The sequence below is a fragment of the Procambarus clarkii genome, chromosome 78 (assembly GCF_040958095.1).
Source record: "Procambarus clarkii isolate CNS0578487 chromosome 78, FALCON_Pclarkii_2.0, whole genome shotgun sequence".
Classification (NCBI taxonomy): domain Eukaryota; kingdom Metazoa; phylum Arthropoda; class Malacostraca; order Decapoda; family Cambaridae; genus Procambarus; species Procambarus clarkii.
Window position 1 is genome coordinate 18,969,245 of NC_091227.1, and position 12,458 is coordinate 18,981,702.

Consider the following 12,458-nt stretch of genomic DNA (forward strand, 5'->3'; position numbering starts at 1 on the left):
TGAGAGGTTATCTTGAGATGATTTCGGGGCTTTAGTGTCCCCGCGGCCAGGTCCTCGACCAGGCCTCCACCCCCAGGAAGCAGCCCGTGACAGCTGACTAACACCCAGGTACCTATTTTACTGCTAGGTAACAGGGGCATAGGGTGAAAGAAACTCTGCTCATGGTTTCTCGCCGGCGCCCGGGATCGAACCCGAGACCACAGGGTCACAAAGCCAGCGTGCTGTCCGCTCGGCCGACCGGCTTCCCATAATGCCATAAATTTGTATTAAAACGTAGTATTTGTTACGAATTGGTCATTTAACATTGCATATGCCGCTGATTATAGCTTCAAAGTTAGGTAAAGAGAATAGGTCCAAGGACAACCCTGTGTATGTGTGTGTGTATTTGTGTTAATAGAGGGAAGGGACAGAGGATAGAAAGCGAGGTGTAGGAAGGTGGGAAAGGAAGGAGGAGGATAGTTGTAGAGACGGAAGGATAGAGAGAGAGAGAGAGGGGGGGGGGATAGTGTGGCGCCGACGGTTAGACTAGACTCCCAGAGACTCTTGTTTACGCTGGCCAGAGTCTGCTTACTACGTCCCTGCCTTGTTTATCCTGCATCCCTCCCTCCCTATCCCCTCCCTATCCCCTCCCTCCATCCCTATCGCCTCCTTTTCTCCCTCCATCAATATCCCTTCCCTCCATTCCTATCCCCCCTCCCTCCCTCCATCCCTCCCTATCCCTTCATCCATCCCTATCCTCTCCCTCTTTCCCTCCCTACATATCTCTTCCTTCCGTCCGTCCCTCCGGTCCATCCACTCCTCCAGTCCGTTAGTTCCTCCACCTCTTCCGTTCTCCTTCTCTTCCATCCCTCCCTGAACCATCTCAACCCATCTATCTCACCCTCAACTCCTTCCATCTGGCCCTATCCCCTCCCCTCCCCCTGCGCTCTCTTACCTTTCACTCTCCCAACGTGTTCTTCCCCCTCCCCCAACTCTCCCTCTTACACCCTAATCCTTCCCCCTGCCCAATCCCCCCCCCCCCCACCTACCAAGCCCAGGACCTTGTTGCTCCTAAAGAAGCCTAAGCTCAGAAGGCTTCACCCCAAAGCCTTTGTTCTAATTCCTCCTCCGAGAAGTCTGATATGTGTGTCTATCCTGTCTTGCCAACGCAGGCATCATATGTCTATCCTGTCTATCCTGTCTTTCCTACGCAGGCATCATATGTCTATCCCGTTACACGTATCACCCTAGCCTGATGTTGCGTTCATTTTGGGGGGTGGGGGTGGGTGAGGTGTTTGTGACTGAGGTGTTTGTGACTCAAATGGATGTGAATTATATTCATGCTCTCTCATGTATGGAGAGAGCATCTTCTTGAGGTTATCTTGAGATGGTTTCGAGGCTTAGCGTCCCCGCGGCCCAGTCCTCGACCAGGCCTCCTTTTTGTTACACTCACCCAGGAAGCAGCCTGTAGCAGCTGTCTAACTCCCAGGTACCTATTTACTGCTAGGTGAAGAGGGTCATCAGGGTGAAAGAAACTACCCATTTGTTTCCGCCTCCAACGGGGATCGAACCCGGAACCTTAGAACTACGAATCCGAAGCGCTGTCCACTCAGCTTGAGCATAAATAAACCCGTTTCCATACTCAGGCCATTCATACATACACCCATAAACGCTTCTGCCGGCATCGTACTCTGAGAGTATAATAATTTATTCACATCTCTTTGGGTCACAACAAAGGGAGAGTAGACATGATGGAGAAGTACAGGTGAAGAAAATGTTGACATGTGGAGTATAATGAGAGTTATGATAGCAGGCGGGCTGCCCGTCTGGCTGACTCCATGTTATGATAGCAGGTGGGCTGCCGGCCTTGTTGACATGATGTTATGATAGCAGGCGGGCTGCCCGTCTTCCTGACACCATGTTATGATAGCAGGCGGGCTGCCCGCCTTGCTGACACGAAGTGTGTGATTTTGGTAGCTCCACCTTTCCAATCCATCCTTCACCCCCTTCTGTCCACCCCACCCATCACCCCTCCTCCCCAACCCACCTTTTCAACTCCCCCTTCCACCCCTGCCCCCCCCTCCCCACCCTGGCCGCAGCTTGTGGTGAATCAAGAACACAGTGTTAAACATCCACACACTACCGCAGCATAAATAAACACCCGGGAGTAAGTGAAATGGTACGCGCGACCACCCTAGACTTGAAACTGCCTGCCTTCACATGTAGTGCTAGGGGCTTGCTCCACCTTTGTCGCGGATCGGCCCGCGACAGAGATGGATCGTCCCTTCATATAGTCTAAGGTGACTGCATAAATGTCCATGTACCCGAGTATGTTTATAAAATATATTATTATTATCGTTTATTATTGCTGTTATTATCGTTCGTATTGCTATTATTAGTGCTGCTGTTATCATAATTTATATGCGTCATTATCGACACTGATAATATTATGATCATCAGAAAACATAAAGATGAGAATCTTAATTTACAAAGAATGATAATGTTACACTAATTATCAGTCACAGCTGCTGGTTATGATCATGCAACTGCCTTGTTAACAAGTCCCTTTGGTAACAAGACAACTCAAGACAAGGCTGTGTGTGTAAATGTGAAGATGTTAGAGCACATGATCACTACGTTAAAGATATCTAACAGTATAGAGGTTAGTTGATGTGTGGCGGGTGTGGACTTTACGATTATAGACACTCCCCCAACCCACACAAACGAAAAGTGACGTTGTCTCAGCGTAATGAGCCATTAACACGTTCAATAGGGTGGTTGAGGGCGTCAGATATGAGGTAAAAATCGATGGCTGGTTTTCTATCACGAACCTGTATGTACAATCCAGTTGATTGATTGATTGATGCAGATTAAGCCACCCAAGAGGTGGCACGGGTATGAATAGCCCGTAATGGTACGGCTGTTAAGAGCTTGAGTCAATTAAAGCTTTTACCCAAATTAGGGTAGTTAGGTGAGGTAATCACCGGGTGAAAGTTCTAAGCCAATTTGACTACATAGCATTTGAAACGATATGAGGACACGGAGAATATAGGTTATGAGGACGGGGGTGAAGGAACGGTGCCCAAGGACTTGGATAATAGGTAATCGAACGACGACTCTGGAAGAAGCGAGACAGACACCCAATCAACCACTCCAAGTGGGTGGTTAAGGAAGGAGATTTTAACATTCTTGAGGTAATAAGAGTCAAGAGTATTGTAAGCCTGATTGGTAAACCACTCAGGACACATATCCAAGGGTAACTCCGGACACATATCCAAGGGTAACTCCGGACACATATCCAGGGATAACTACGGACACATATCCAGGGATAACTACGGACACATATCAAAGGGTAACTCCGGACACATATCCAAGGGTAACTACGTACACATATCCAAGGGTAACTCCGGACACATATCCAAGGGTAACTCCGGACACATATCCAAGGGTAACTACGGACACATATCCAAGGGTAACTCCGGACACATATCCAGGGATAACTACGGACACATATCCTAGGGTAACTACGGACACATATCCAGGGATAACTACGGACACATATCCAAGGGTAACTCAGGACACATATCCAAGGATAACTACGGACACATATCCTAGGGTAACTACGGACACATATCCAGGGATAACTACGGACACATATCCTAGGGTAACTACGGACACATATCCAGGGATAACTACGGACACATATCCAAGGGTAACTCCGGACACATATCCAAGGGTAACTCCGGACACATATCCAAGGGTAACTCCGGACACATATCCAAGGGTAACCACGGACACATATCCAAGGGTAACTACGGACACATATCCAAGGGTAACTACGGACACATATCCAAGGGTAACTGAAAACAAACCATGCCTGGGTGCCCCGTGCACGAGTAGCCTTCGTGACGCACACACACCCCCGGCGGTAAAATCACCACATTAGCGTCTCGGTTACAGAGATGTGGACACGTGAAGGTAAACATCTTACATGAGGTTGTGACACAGTTACGTCCACATGTGGCAGCCACCGCGGGCTGCCGCGTCATTCACCGCCACCTGACGAGGACCCCACTGTGGGAGGAGGTGAAGGGAGGGAGTTTTCAGAGGAAAGCGCCAAGCCATTACGACTATATAGCACTGGGAAGGGGTCAGGATAAGGATTTGGGGATGGGACGGGTGGAAGGAATGGTGCCCCAACCACTTGGACGGTCGGGGATTGAACGCCGACCTGCATGAAGTGAGACCGTCGCTCTACTGTCCAGCCCAAGTGGTTGGGTGTAGGAGGAGGTGAAGGAAGATACACTTCAACCCGCAACCCGCTTCCACCTCCTGTAGCCCGTGCTACAGGAGGGGAAGCGGGTAGGATTGACTGCAGGTGGTGGGGGTGTAGCAGGCACTGAAGGAGTAATTGTGGAGGAAGTATAGAAAACATTAGGTTAATACGATTAATATGAAACGAAAGAGGCCGAGAGTTCTGAACTGTAAAATATCACACACGTGATAAGTAGTATATGTACAGGTAGTACATGTGTACAGGTAGTACATAACCTGTACACGACACATGTTACATGGTGGCCCGGTGCTGCGACGGCCAGTCTGACCTCTGACATTTGGGAGGCGCGGGTAAACAGCTGATGGATGTAAACAGACTGAAGGTTGGAGGTTTGCCGCCCCCTTAAGCGTTTATCTGTTGTGGCGTCGGCGGGCTGCCTCAGGTTGGCTGCGTCTGTGTTTGTGTGAGGGTGATGTACTGTTGTTTATCACCCTCTCTCCCGTCCTCTCCCTCTCTCTCCCCACCACCACCACCACCGGCTCTCTCCCCACTCTCCCTCTATCACCACCTGTGATCAACCTTGACCTCCAGTGACCTCGGGTGTTTACCTGTGATCACATTGTATCTCCCTTGATCACCTGGATCGCCAGTGACCTCGGGTGTTTACCTGTGATCACATTGTATCTCCCTTGATCACCTGGATCGCCAGTGCTCGTATGTCGTCAAGAGGCCTGGACCACATGTAGGACCTGTTTATCAATTGTAGTTACAGAATGAGAGCTACGCTCATGGTGTCCCGTCTTCCCAGTACTCTTTGTCGTATAACGCTTCGAAACTTTGTGTATTGGACTTGCTGTAAGCGGGCCACTCAAGGCAGGTAAATGATGAATTGTAACATATTTACAATATTATGTAACAGTACAGTTGGCCTGAATGGTTTGTTTTATATTTCTCCAGAGTGGTGATTGGTGGTTGTCAAGACGGAGCAGGGATCAGTAGCTGCCCCTCGCTGCCTCTCCCCAAGAGGTAAGTGTCCGATGTGTTACTACAAGGTGTAGTGTGGATGGAAGCGGTTGTGTGGTGCTGCTCCTGTGAGTGTGGTGGTGATTCTGGGAGTGTGGTGCTGCTCCTGTGAGTGGTGGTGATTCTGGGAGTGTGGTGCTGCTCCTGTGAGTGTGGTGGTGATTCTGGGATTGTGGTATTGATTCTGTGAGTGTGGTGCTGCTCCTGTGAGTGTGGTGGTGATTCTGTGAGTGTGGTGCTGCTCCTGTGAGTGTGGTGCTGCTCCTGTGAGTGTGGTGCTGCTCCTGTGAGTGTGGTGCTGCTCCTGTGAGTGTGGTGGTGATTCTGTGAGTGTGGTGCTGCTCCTGTGAGTGTGGTGCTGCTCCTGTGAGTGTGGTGCTGCTCCTGTGAGTGTGGTGCTGCTCCTGTGAGTGTGGTGCTGCTCCTGTGAGTGACTGAGTGACCTAACCTCAGAGTGTAGGCTGGGTGTGTGTGAGCTGCCCGCCACCTAAGAGGGCGTTCCCGTTGGACATGACGTTGTAAATCACTTGTATTACACCAGTTCTAAAATACTTATTCTCAGTCTAGAACGGCCGACTCAAGCTTCACATAAAAAAGCTAGAGAAAATCCAGGGGTTTGCTCCAAAACTGGAGCCGGCGCTGAGGGGAACCAAGAAGGTGCAGCAAATCAATGTATTTCTAATCCATGAAAACGAGGTCAATTGAAGGTTGTTTATGACCAACCTATAGATTATTGACCAACCTGTTTGACTGTCGATAAAGAGACAGAGACAGACAGACAGACAGACAGACAGACAGACAGACAGACAGACAGACAGACAGACAGACAGACAGACAGACACCTATAAGGCAGAACAATATAAAGACTAAGCACTAAAGAGAGAGAAATAGAGAGCAGTACCACCAAAGCGGACAGACGGAGAAAAAAATATAATACACAGAGAAAGACAGAGAAATAGTGGAGGGAATTAACGGGTAGAATAAAGTAATATACATATATATCTAGTCTTAATAATGATATTTCCCTAGCGAATATAAACCTTTGTCCTTCTTGATAGCCTCTTATGCTGGACAATTGTCCTAAGATCGTTTCCACATAACTTGGCATAACTACAGAGTCACGTGTGTAAAACCTCTTGCACCTCCATTATTTCAATTATATAAACGTCGATAACAATTTGCAGAACACATTAAAGTTCTTTGTCAAGAGGGCTGCTTACACTACGGGGCTCGCCATAGCCCGTGCTGCTTGGAACTCTATGTTCCAAGTAGCGAATCTGAATCTTAAACAACAACAACAACAGGGCTGTTTACTATGTACGGTGAAGCTGTTTACAATAATTATGATACTAATTACACTGTCAAAATAACTTTAATACAGTCCTAAATTAAGTTAAATAAAGTTCTAATTAAAGTTAAATAAAGGTGAAGTTAGCACCACGTGGCTAGAGTTCAGTGTTCATCCAAGAGTTCAGTGTTCATCCAAGAGTTCAGTGTTCACCCAAGGGTTCATCCAAGAGTTCAGTGTTCACCCAAGGGTTCATCCAAGAGTTCAGTGTTCACCCAAGGGTTCATCCAAGAGTTCAGTGTTCATCCAAGAGTTCATCCAAGAGTTCAATATTCATCTAAGAGTTCATCCAAGAACTTAGTGTTCATCCAAGAGTTCAGTGTTCATCCAAAAACTTAGTGTTCATCCAAGAGTTCAGTGTTCATCCAAGAACTTAGTGTTCATCCAAGAGTTCAGTGTTTATCCAAGAGTTCATCCAAGAGTTCAGTGTTCATCCGAGGGTTCATCCAAGAGTTCAGTGTTCATCCAAGAGTTCAGTGTTCATCCAAGAGTTCATTGTTCATCCAAGAGTTCATCCAAGAGTTCAGTGTTCATCCGAGGGTTCATCCAAGAGTTCAGTGTTCATCCAAGAGTTCAGTGTTCATCCAAGAGTTCATTGTTCATCCAAGAGTTCATCCAAGAGTTCAGTGTTCATCCAAGAGTTCATCCAAGAGTTCAGTGTTCATCCAAGAGTTCATTGTTCATCCAAGAGTTCAGTGTTCATCCAAGAGTTCAGTGTTCATCCAAGAGTTCAGTGTTCATCCAAGAGTTCATCCAAGAGTTCAGTGTTCATCCAAGAGTTCATCCAAGAGTTCAGTGTTCATCCAAGAGTTCATCCAAGAGTTCAGTGTTCATCCAAGAGTTCATTGTTCATCCAAGAGTTCAGTGTTCATCCAAGAGTTCAGTGTTCATCCAAGAGTTCAGTGTTCATCCAAGAGTTCATCCAAGAGTTCAGTGTTCATCCAAGAGTTCAGTGTTCATCCAAGAGTTCATCCAAGAGTTGGGTGGGTAACGGTAGTGTGAGGCAGAGTATCGTAACTACACTAATCATCCGTCATTAGGGAAGGCCATTATTACATCCCCCTAACTACATCCTTGTTACACTATATAAACCTTATAGTTATAATATATATAGCACTATACATGGTTACACCTATATCTTAACCTCACCGTGGCTTGCAGAATCGAGCTGCTTAGCTCTTGGACTCCGCCTTTCTAATCGTCGGTTGTCTAATGTACTGACTCCCGATTTGCTACATACATTTCTCTTTCATACACACATACATACACATCTCTGTTATGTATAGCCCGTAGCAGTCGTGTATAATTCACAGATATATCTTGAGATGATTTCGGGGCTTTTTAGTGTCCCCGCGGCCCGGTCCTCGACCAGGCCTCATTGTATGTGAATACACATACACAAAATACTCTGTCATCAAACTTCTCTCTCCCACACACACACACACACTCCACATTCCTCCACACCCTCCACACACACACACCCCTTACACATACCTCCACAATCCACACTCCATTCTAAACTTAGACGCTCACAGTAAATTATTTGCACCAGTCCAGATCTGGTAAATTTCCTCACACTCTTGGGGGGGGGGTTGGTTTTATGCTGTGAAATAATTCTTCATTTTGGCTGTCTGTCGGAAAGTCTGTGTCTGTCGGAGAGTCTGTGTCTGTCTTTGTGGGTGTGTGTCTGTGTGTGTGTGTGTTTGTCATTGTATGAAAGGTGTCCCAGAATTATCTATCTATTTCTATGAAATTGGGCTAATCTATTAGAAACCTATCAAATTCATGTTATCTAATTTTAATACAATCACGCATAAATCATAAATCAATCTTTATTGAGAACTTTCAACATGTGTATTCAACGTCTGAATTTATATATATATATATATATATATATATATATATATATATATATATATATATATATATATATATATATATATAACTCCCAGGTACCTATTTACTGGTAAGTGAACAGAGAATCATGGTGAAAGAAACGTCTGCCCATTTGAGTACACAGACATTACAAAGATTCCTTATCATTACTGCCAAATACAAGTGAGAAAGCAGAGAATCAGAGCCTTCAAAATACAATTTTCAATGATCGTTAATTCACTTTCTAACAAGTTTAAGATATAGAAAATTCGGGTCATTTGAAGAAACTGCAAAACTCATAAGGTTATCTTGAGGTTATCTTGAGATGATTTCGGGGCTTTTTTTAGTGTCCCCGCGGCCCGGTCCTCGACCAAGCCTCCACCCCCAGGAAGCAGCCCGTGACAGCTGACTAACACCCAGGTACCTATTTTACTGCTAGGTAACAGGGGCATAGGGTGAAAGAAACTCTGCCCATTGTTTCTCGCCGGCGCCTGGGATCGAACCCAGGCGCCATTAGACAGATGGCGTTATTAGACAGACGCCATTAGACAGACGCCATTAGACATTAGACATTAGAAAGATGTAGCATTAGACAAATTAAAGTTGGAAATGTTGCTGTTGATTGATTTGGATAATTTTGAGATGCAATTGATTTGCAGAGTGATCCAATTTGGAGATAAAAAAATTTGATGATTGAACTAGAAGTAAAAAGTATTAACAGAGATGATTTTATTGACTAGATTAACGCAGAAAATTGCTTGAAATGAGGTTTTGAAACCTAGAATTCCATTCCTGAAACTTTGGGAAAGTGTGGAAACTTTAGAAAGTGTGGACATTAGTAAGTGTGCTTCCTATCAACATACAAAAAGTGTGGAATATTGGAAGTGTGTAATTTAGAAAGTGTGGAAACTTTAGGAAGTGTGAATAACTTTAGAAAGTGTGAACATAAGAAAGTATGCTTCCTATCAACACACAAAAAATGTTAAATTTTGAAAGTGTGTAATTTAGAAAGTATGAAGGAATTTGTGGATGGAAACACCTAACCAGTCCCGCGAATGGGAATTAAAATTCGGGTCCCCTCGAGTGTGAGTCGAGGAGGAAGACCACTATGCCACGGTAATTGCAAGGGAACTTTTTTTGCTGAGAGTGTAGTGTTGATAGTGCCGGCAATGTTGCAGAGTGCCACAAGGAGCCACAAGGTGCCACAAGGTGCCAAAAGTACCGCTGGGGTGTAGTGAAGGTGTGTGAGTGTGGTCGGGGGTCGACAACAGGGGAGAAGGCTGCTAATCTCCAGCCAAGATATATAAAAAAAACTTGTTTTAAATATTGCAGTTGTTTAGTCTACTGTGGTTAAGAGGATGCTGGGCAGGCGTCGACCACACGCAAACACACACACGGGCCATTTACAGAGTTAAATTAGGTTGATACACAGTCTGGGCTCTCTCTCTCTCTCTTTCTCTCTCTCCCTCTCTCTCTCTCTCTCTCTCTCTCTCTCTCTCTCTCTCTCTCTCTCTCTCTCTCTCTCTCTCTCTCTCTCTCTCTCTCTCCACATACACATATACACTCTCCTGTACCTGGTGTATATACAGTATCAGAGGGGCTGTATCATTATTCTGACCCAATTCACTAACTACTCACTAGCCAGCCTCGCTAGTTACCAGGCAACGCCGCTAGTTACCAGCCAACGCCGCTAGTTACAAAGCAACGCCCTAACTACCAGCCAACGAAACGGTTAGGTGCGTTTCCTATCACCTGATGGCTCTATTCACCAAGCAGTAAAATAGGTGCCCGGTATTAGGCAATTGGTAATTGTGTTGAGAGGCGTGTGGAAGCGCAGTTGTCCACGAGGCCTGTTGATACGTGCTTGCGAAGAGGGCAAATGTTGACAGGGGGAAGATAGCAGGCTTGGCGGCTTTGTTGTGGCGAGGAAGATGAGAGTGTAAGAGAAAAAGAAAGTTGTGGAAAGGTTAGCAATGCAAGCAGGCGACTGAAGACGCCCCGAGGAGGTCTATTTCAAGCACTCCAGGAAGCAGGGAGGGCTGAGAGGCAGCAGGAGTCTTAGGGGTGTATATACATTCCTTGTTCCTCCTCGTTCAGTCCTGGTGGTAGGCACTTGTGGGAGAGGGTGGTAGCTCTATCTCTCTCTCTCTCTCTCTCTCTCTCTCTCTCTCTCTCTCTCTCTCTCTCTCTCTCTCTCTCTCTCTCTCTCTCTCTCTCTCTCTCTCTCTCTCCCTCTCTCTCTCTCCCTCTCTCTCTCTCTCTCTCTCTCTCTCTCTCTCTCTCTCTCTCTCTCTCTCTCTCTCTCTCTCTCTCTCTCTCTCTCTCTCTCTCTCTCTCTCTCTCTCTCCGTGTTATATAATGATGTGTTTACCTCTCAGTCTTCGTGCTGGTGTAAGTGGGGTTGAGGGTATAGAGGTGCCGACGGAGTGGGGGCCACCAGGTGGAATGTTTACTATACTAGGGATACCTACGGTTGTGTGGTAGTGTGTAAACTACTACTACTACTACAACCTCTGCCACTACACTTCCTCTACAACTACCTCGGCCTTGTGCAGACGAGGAGTCACAATAACGTGGCTGAAGAATGTTGACCAGACCACACACTAGAAGGTGATGGACCAGGACGGACCACGACGTTTCGGTCCGTCCTGGACCATTCTCAAGTCGATACCTTCTCCTCATCTACCTTCATCTACTTTCATCAACAACAACAACAACAGTCATTGGCCTAGCCCCCGAGGGATAGACGTTACATGAGCAGTACTGAATATAGTACAGTTTACTCTCGCTCCGCGGACAGTGGTCGCTACCCAGGAGGAGGGCCTGACGGCTGAGTGCACAGCGCTCGGCATTCGTAGTCCTAAGGGTTCCGGGTTCGATCCCCGGCGGAGGCGGAAAGAAATGGCTAAGAGTTTATTACACCCTGATGCCCCCCCCCCTGTTCACCTAGCAGTAAATAGGTACCTGGGAGTTAGACAGCTGCTACAGCCTGCTTCCTGGGGATGTGTAACAAAATAGGAGGCCTGGTCGAGGACCGGGCCGCGGGGACTGTTGAGTCCCGAAATCATCTCAAGATAACCTCAAGATAACCTACCCACGCCAGAAGCAGCATCCGTCATCCTCTCCTCGTAATAGCACGTCCCATTAGGATTTGACATAATTTCCCGTTTTCTATTGGTGGGTCCTTTGGTAGGTTAGGGTAAGGGCACTTCAGTACGACAGTTTCTTGACGTTGGGGACGGTTATCTTCTTGAGGTTATCTTGAGATGATTTCGGGGCTTAGTGTCCCCACGGCCCGGTCCTCGACCAGGCCTCCACCCCCCAGGAAGCAGCAGGTAGCAGCTGTCTAACTCCCAGGTACCTATTTACTTCTAAGCAACAGGGGCATCAGGGTGAAAGAAACATTTTGCCCATTTGTCTCCGCCTCCACCGGGGATCGAACCCGGAACCTGAGGACTGCGAATCCGAAGCGCTGTCCACCCAGCTGTCAGCCGCTGGCAAGAAGGGCCAAGTTTGTTAACCTGGCGGTGGCTAAACTCCGGAAATCCGACTTGACGCTGCGGGGTCCGAACCCCCTCGAATATGACTCGCTGGGCATCGAACACCCACCACATCCTGTATGTAGAATTCCGTTAAATGCATTGTGTAGTCTGTGTCTAGCATTGGTGCTTTACTTATTTAATTCACAAGGGAAAGTTGTGGTTGAGTTGAGGAAGAATTTTGGTTCTCGTACGATTGTTAGTCGGTATTCAACGACCTCGTTTTGGGGCCGAGCGGACAGCACGCTGGACACGTGATCCTGCGGTCCCGGGTTCGATCTCGGGCGCCGGCGAGAAACGATGGGCAGAGTTTCTTTCACTCTATGCCCCTGTTAGCTAGCAGTAAAATAGGTACCTGGGTGTTAGTCAGCTGTCACGGGCTGCTTCCTAGGGGTGGAGGCCTGGTAGAGGACCGGGC

At 47.0% G+C, this 12,458-nt stretch overlaps 1 protein-coding gene and 1 long non-coding RNA gene across 7 annotated transcripts in view; one reads left to right on the forward strand and one right to left on the reverse strand.

Moving 5' to 3' along the window:
- LOC123746070 (uncharacterized) overlaps positions 1-12,458 on the reverse strand; it is a 63,343-nt gene that overhangs the window by 8,919 nt on the left and 41,966 nt on the right. The gene's annotated exons all lie outside the window — the stretch shown is intronic.
- The window catches only part of LOC123746071 (uncharacterized), a 30,787-nt gene continuing 22,027 nt past the window's right edge, over positions 3,699-12,458 (forward strand). Inside the window, exons 1-2 of the long non-coding RNA XR_006771449.2 lie at positions 3,699-4,065; positions 5,213-5,281. This is a non-coding gene — a long non-coding RNA (uncharacterized lncRNA). The remainder of the gene's footprint in view (positions 4,066-5,212; positions 5,282-12,458) is intronic.